The following is a 6989-nucleotide window of genomic DNA, read 5'->3' as shown; positions in this document are numbered from 1 at the left end:
ACAACTAAAATGATACAAAAAGTTACAAAGATGAGATGTAATCATTTGATTTGGTGACTAGCACATATATAACAAAGATACCTTGCGAACAAGTAAGCAAAATTGTTTGCTGATCTTTTAACAAAAATTATACTAAAGTTTGGAAATAATTGCAACGAGTAGTACTATAAGAAACAAAATAACACCAAATTCGGAGTGAGAATATAATTAAGAACACCGATAATACCGTCTACCACTGACTTGTAGTACTATGAATTGTGGACAAATTTATTGATACTCAATCAAAATAAGAGTACTATAGTACAATGACCACTATTAACCATGGTGGCCACAAGCACTAGAAATCCATCCACCAATGCTGTATTGTGATAAACATTATGCAAAGCTGGTAGTACTAACTAATGAAGCATTGTGGCAAGCAAGACACATTCTTTAGTATAAGCTCAACCATCAAATGCTACACTACAAATCAAGGTTTCCTATCGTTGATTCCAACTATAGGTCCCTATACTTTGTGCAAATCTTATCTTATCTTATCTATAATCTATAATATACATAAAAGATTATGGATTGGGAAACCCTAATGCAAAACCCTAATTATTTGGCCAATGAATGCTTCACATCTTGCCTCATGTCCAATTATGTATTGCCACCATGTGCTTGTCTTGGCCCAATGATCATGTTCCACATGCAACTTTGAAACCATCTATATGTCACACATGCAAAACATCACATGACAAGTGTGTGGGTTGTGATGCAGAGAAGGTAACCAGAAGCTTCCACATGACTAGCTATATGTAACACATGCATTGGGCCCCAGTAAAATATATATTTCTTTTTTCCCAAATTTTTTTCATTTGTAAAAAAAATTTCTCTCTCTTCTCTCCCTCTCTCTCTCGTACGCTCTTCTCTCCCTCTCACTCTCTCGTACGCTCTTCTCTCCCTCCTCTCTGCCTCATCTCATCCTTCACCATATCATCCACCACAACCCCCCACCACCACCTACAAATCAATCACTCGTCAGAGGGAGGGAGTGGCCGAGTGAGAGAAGATTTGCCGGGGAGGGAAGTTCCGGTGAGGAAGAGAGAGTTCCGGCCGTGATAGATAGTTCCGGTGGCGGTTCGCGGCGGTGTTTGGCGACGGCGATGCTTATTGCTCCTTCGTTCCTCTGGTTTGATCTTAGTTTCTATACTATATTTATTTTTATTTTTTTCGTTGCTTTTTTTTTTTTGCTGGTGAAGATGTTGAAGATTGGAGGTGGTGGTGATGTGTAGTGGTTATGTTGGATGGTGATGTATCTCCAAATTCATCTTCTACATTTCATCTTTCTCAATTTGTCAATTTTCATCTCTGTAATTGGTTGGTACTCTGTGTTGTATTTTTGCAGGCTCCATGGAAGGATAAGGCTCCTCCAGTCCTCCACCTTCCTCCAAGCTAGCCAAATCTGGTGGTGGCAAGCAGAAGAAGGTTCGTTTTTCTCTTCAAAGTTTTTTTTTTTTAAAATTTTTTTTCTGTAAAAGTTTATTTTTTGACAATTTGGTGTTCTCTTGGATCGATCCGCTGCGGTGAAACTAAGTGGAATGTCTGAAAGAGCTTATATTAGATCCTATAATTCACTTCACAATGGCATCGGAGTCAAGTTAGTTAGTTTTCCTTTTATAGATTTATTTTTTGATTTATTTAGATTTTCCTGTTTTTTAATTGATGAATTTGGTGTTTTAGGTTGAAGCTAGATGTGAGAGAATTGGCGATTCAATTCGGTTGTGTTCGGATTATACCTTATGTTCCTGACGGTCTTAAGCTGTAAGTTATTGATTTTGTGGTTTTAATAATGTCTGCCATGTTTGATGAAATGCTATTGAAAAAAAACACTAAAATGTGTTGCTGAAAATCGCCGTGCTTTTACTCGTCCGGTGTTTATGGCTGTTGCTTTTTATTTATGTGCAAAGAAACACAAGGTACATTTGTAATAATCTCAATACAAACACATGGCATGTGGTTATATATTGTAATGACATGATTTGTGATTGTTCTTTGCTTGTGTTTCTGATTCATGAGATTATTGTGCAGAAAGGGCAACTGGGTCATGGAGATACCATTCAGCGTGATAGGCCGACTGTGGTGTCTGAACTATCAAAGTGAGTTTGTATACATACATATGGGGTGCTTATGTTTATGTTTTCAATTTAACGGTTAATTTTGCATCTTGTGCTAAATTTTGTTGACATTTGACTTGTGAAGATACAAAATTGTTCAAGCTGGAGCTGGGAGGAGCCATACGGTGGATATCTGGTGTTGTTTGGATGCAATAGTTGTTAAGTTTGATTTATTTTATTATTATGACTGCTAGGACTGCTGGTCTTCCACAGTATGGACAACTCGGGCATAGAACAGATAACGAGGTATGGTTGAGGAAGATGTTTGAATTTGATGGTCTTTGTTGTCCTTAGATGTGCATGTCTTCACTGGTTGATCAGATTCTGAGTCCTTGGGGGCTGGTGCCATTGATAATCTTAATTACCACATTTGAATTTTGATTTATGCTTACCCATTGTTGGGGCCGGCTCATGTTTAAACATAGTCTGTAACACAGATATCTATCCCTGGGTTTAGCAACAAATAATATAAAGATATATAGATATAGAATATTGGACAAGGACAACTGAAACTAATTAATAATCACAAAATGATTAAACAGGTTATGTTTGATTAATGTCACATATAAGTTACCCTCCTTTTATGTCGAGTTTTTGATCATTTGAGTGGAGCTCTTGCATCATTAAGAATATATGTTAATGCCAACATGAAATATGAGTATCAGGTGATTATCAAGAGATATGGATCATTTTTTCCTTCTAGAACAATTTTATTTCAATACTGGTAATATGCTCAAATATAAAGTTGTAAATGTCCAAAGTTGACCTTGGGCATGCTTTTATTTTTTAATTTCTGTTCTGTTCATTGTACTTCTAAGTTAAAACTATTTTCTTAGTCAAAAAACTTCTTTTCCGTGATAACGTACATTTGTATGTGTGGTGTTGCAAGAAAGATTTACATAATGTTGCATGTGCTTCTGCAGTATAATTCCAAAGACAGTTCTGTAAAATTAGTTTATGAAGCACAGCCACGTCCTCGAGCAATAGCTTCCCTTGCTGGCGAAACCATTGTCAAGGTGGCATGTGGAACAAATCACACAGGTGGTTATTATTTTGAGATATTGATTATCAGACCTTGTATATTACTATTCCTTATTATTTTTGTTTTGTATATGTAGTGGCGGTGGATAAGAACGGCTTTGTCTACACGTGAGTAGTCCTTTAATGTCTTGGCTCAATATATTACTTGCTTTTTGTGTAAATTAAGTTGTAATCTTATGTGTTATTCATGTGTACGGGTGGGGTTATGGAAGGTTGGTTCGCAGTTTTCAGATTCGGCTATCCATGTTCTGTGAATTCCCATGAAATCGCAAATATCAGATCTTTCTTTCTCAAAATTGGATTTTTCACATTTGGGCCTTTCATTTGTGCTGTGGCTCAGGGAATATATGAGATTATGAAAAAGTTACATGCCTAAAGTTGGTTCTCTTTGGCTTGACATGATGTTCAGGACATGCGCTGCACAGGTGAGTCGTATGATAATTTATGAGCTGATTATCAACAAAGCCTTTCTAATTTAAACATGGTGAAAATGATATCTTCTAGCACAAGCATGTAATAAGTTCTCATGGTTAGCTTATACAGGTCAATTTGGACTTCAGTTCTTAAGCCGACATATATGAATTGAGTTAAAACTACTTCTTCTGAAACAGACACCACACTCTCCAGACCCACAATGTTGAAAATAAATAAGTTTCAATTTTTCTATATCATTTTGATTCACATGTCATGCACTCATTGTTTTGTGTAAAGTCACCAGCTTAATCTATTCATACCATTCTTTGTTATCTGATACTCATCAAAAACCAGTTAGTCATCTTATGTAATAGTTGTCATTGTCAAGTTTCATTGTTATCATTATTAACATTTATAATGTATCATGTTCACTAACTAATCCCTATTTGTACTACTACTATGATTTTTTGCCATAGGATGGCTCCTGCAACGGTTTACAACATTATGCTGCTTTAGGAAGAGACAAGGTAAATGACCTTTGTCAATTTGCTTTCCTTGTGTCCTTTTCCAATTTTTGAGTTTCAAGTACTTAGTCCTAGGTATTAGAGATCAAGATGGGGAATGAATATCACTTCTGAATGTAACTTTGTGTCAAGACTTTGATGGTTGTTGAAAATGATTTTGGCTAATTGAAATCCCTTCCTTATTTCATATATTTCATTACATATTCTGATTTCTTTTTGCGAATTTTATTGTTTGTTCAGGTTCACAAAATTACGGTTTGATTGTGTAAGTTTTCTAAACTTTATTTGATTGTATTTGAGTAATATTTAGCTGATGTTTGAGATTTGAGTAAGTTTTCGTTTCAGAATTCAACTCTCTCTATTACTTTCTATGGTGTTTGTCATATTATCTCCATCATATATTAGGAGGAGAAAGTTGCATTAGGAGGCTATCCTACTAAATTTGTTTGTTGAATTGCTCTCCCGGACATTTTTAACACATTCATTTTTTTGAAGGGCAAGTAACGAGAATGAAGTTGGAAAGTTGCTATTAACTATTATTGAGAAAATGTAGCAAGATCAACAATGCCATGATGAAGGAGTGGCTTGCAATGTTTTCCCTTAGCATTCTGATTTACAAGGTCAGTCCTTTGCTTCACTCCATTTTTTTCTTAACTGAACATGAACCTTAAGTGTCTCATTCTTAGAAGGCTTTGTTGGTTCACTAGGACATAATCCCTTTAAATATGTCAAAGCTTTTTAGGTCGCTGGTATAGTTAACCGGTCGGTTCTCGGAACTAATGATGCATTTCAGTATGCCAGAAGTCGATGCAAAAGGTTCAAAATGGAGAGATCTTCCAGAAGCAGGACTCAAATTGTGTGTTACACCCTAATAGCAGCAGCTACAAAGTCCTTTTTATCAGGCAGGGAAGATACAATTGGAGAGTAAGTAATTTTTTGACCAATCAAATATTATGACAAACTATAATCTAGGTCCAAAATGGTTTTTCATGATATTGAAAGGCTTCTATATACCTCTTATAATAATACACCACTTGATGGGTGCTTCTATTCTGCCATTACACTAGAGTTAGATGCAAGTGATGGTATACTCTGTTCATATCTGAAAAAATTGTTTGGATCTATCGCTGTCTTTACCTCTACAAGCCTATCAAAGTTTCCTTTGAAATACTTTTTACCCCAAATACTGGCTTCTTCATAACCAACATTCCTATCTACATTGACACCTAAATCAACATCTCTATAGTTCAAATATGAACTTCTTGGCGACTCTGACACATAAGGTGTCATGTAATCATAGAGGTTTCGAATCCGATCTAATCTCACTCATTTTCCCACCATAAGGATTAAATGTAAGTGTAACCTTAAGATGAGTACTTTTTTGCAATTTTGTAATTTTGAAAATATTGACATGATTTTGGAACTGCTTTCTTATGCAATTTAGAATTTTTAACAGCATGAGGGAATTTTAAAACACCTGAGATATTAGAAATTTATTAGACATAAGTTGTTTAACTTTAAAGATTGTTGGAAGTAGTATTGCATTTTGATTTAATTGACATGATTTTGGTCTAAAGCTTCAATCTTTCTACTTTGTTGCAAGTTTGTGTATCCCATCTTAGCTCCATAGCATATTTCTGATTCCACTTGGTAACTGAACAATGGCAGTGCTTCTTTTTTTTTTTACGTGTAAATGGTTCAATTCAAGCAAACTTCATTCTTGCTGATATTTATTGTGTATGTTCTAATGATGTTGGAAAATTGCAGCAATGTAAATAGAATCAAAGTTTGGATAAAATTAAATTGTATATGATATGTTTGGTGGTGTAGTGTGCACGAGGTTGCAACAATAATAAGAATTGGAGGTGGAAATTGAAAGTTGGACCAATGAGTAGTTAAGGAAGAGGGTTCTCCAGAAGAACATGATGACTTTTGTATGGAGAGTTTTATTTCCTAAGTTATAGTGTTTTCCAAAGTATCTTGAAAAACTATAATTCAGTTTTTTATCCAATGCTCCATGTTTGTATTGATTTTGCTTGATTTTCTCTCGTATTGTTACTTGCAGGGATGAAACTTAAACTCATTCAGTCATCCAAATTCATTATAGAAGAAGGCCATATATTTTCAAGGAGGGACGTTTAAGTCAAACCAGTTCTCTAAGCTAGCATTTGAAAATAAATTATCAGTTGAAGAGAATTCTATTATCTGACTAATTTGTAATTTGGAGATAGTTTGTATCAGAAAATCGATTACTTATTTGTACATTTCGTTTTGATTATGTAATTGGATATCTTATAATACATAAATTGGGTCCAGAATATAGCTACACTTTTTTTAATATAACATGCTATAATGAATTGCTTCTAATAGCTTCTAACATCATATTTGCAGGAAAGATAAACGAACCTATAGGCATATTAAAACAAACATTATTGGTCACTATGAGCATGATATCTTTTATTAGTACTTGAGTCTTTGAAGGCTCTACTATGAAATTTGATTTGATGTCACTGAGTCATTGCTATTTGTCTTTTAGAACCATATTAATTGCGCAAAAAAATGGTAAAAATTAAATTTTATACACGTTACGGGTCTTTGAAGACTCTACTATAAAATTTGATATGACTGAACCATCCAACAATAGGGTGGTTCACTTTTGTATTATACTTATTATGATTTGGTTTTTAAGTTTGTTTGCTCTTTTGGATCATTGATGTTTGTCCGTGAGAACCATATTAATTGCACACAAAAAAAAATAAAAATTAAATTTTATACATTTGACGGGTCTTTGAAGGCTCTACTATAAAATTCGATATGACTGAGCCATTCACTTAATTATGTTTAATTTACCATG

At 34.4% G+C, this 6989-nt stretch overlaps 1 long non-coding RNA gene across 8 annotated transcripts; it reads left to right on the top strand.

The window, feature by feature from the left end:
- The first annotated feature begins 859 nt into the window (after positions 1 to 859).
- Positions 860 to 6473, top strand: LOC123897618. Of its 8 annotated transcripts, XR_006805099.1 has the most exons (12): positions 929 to 1289; positions 1388 to 1639; positions 1723 to 1803; positions 2071 to 2138; positions 2242 to 2402; positions 3080 to 3197; positions 3275 to 3622; positions 4088 to 4138; positions 4376 to 4755; positions 4937 to 5059; positions 5966 to 6069; positions 6201 to 6473. It is a non-coding gene; the product is annotated as an uncharacterized LOC123897618 (long non-coding RNA). The 8 variants fall into 8 exon arrangements; XR_006805106.1 differs by lacking the exon at positions 5966 to 6069 and having other exon boundaries at positions 860 to 1289; positions 1723 to 2138; positions 4376 to 4400; positions 4631 to 4755; positions 4929 to 5059; XR_006805104.1 differs by having other exon boundaries at positions 1723 to 2138; positions 4929 to 5059.
- Positions 6474 to 6989: the final 516 nt, after the last annotated feature.

The sequence above is a fragment of the Trifolium pratense genome, linkage group LG7 (genome assembly GCF_020283565.1).
Source record: "Trifolium pratense cultivar HEN17-A07 linkage group LG7, ARS_RC_1.1, whole genome shotgun sequence".
In the NCBI taxonomy this organism is placed as follows: Eukaryota; Viridiplantae; Streptophyta; class Magnoliopsida; order Fabales; family Fabaceae; genus Trifolium; species Trifolium pratense.
This window is presented reverse-complemented; position numbering and strand designations above follow the sequence as displayed.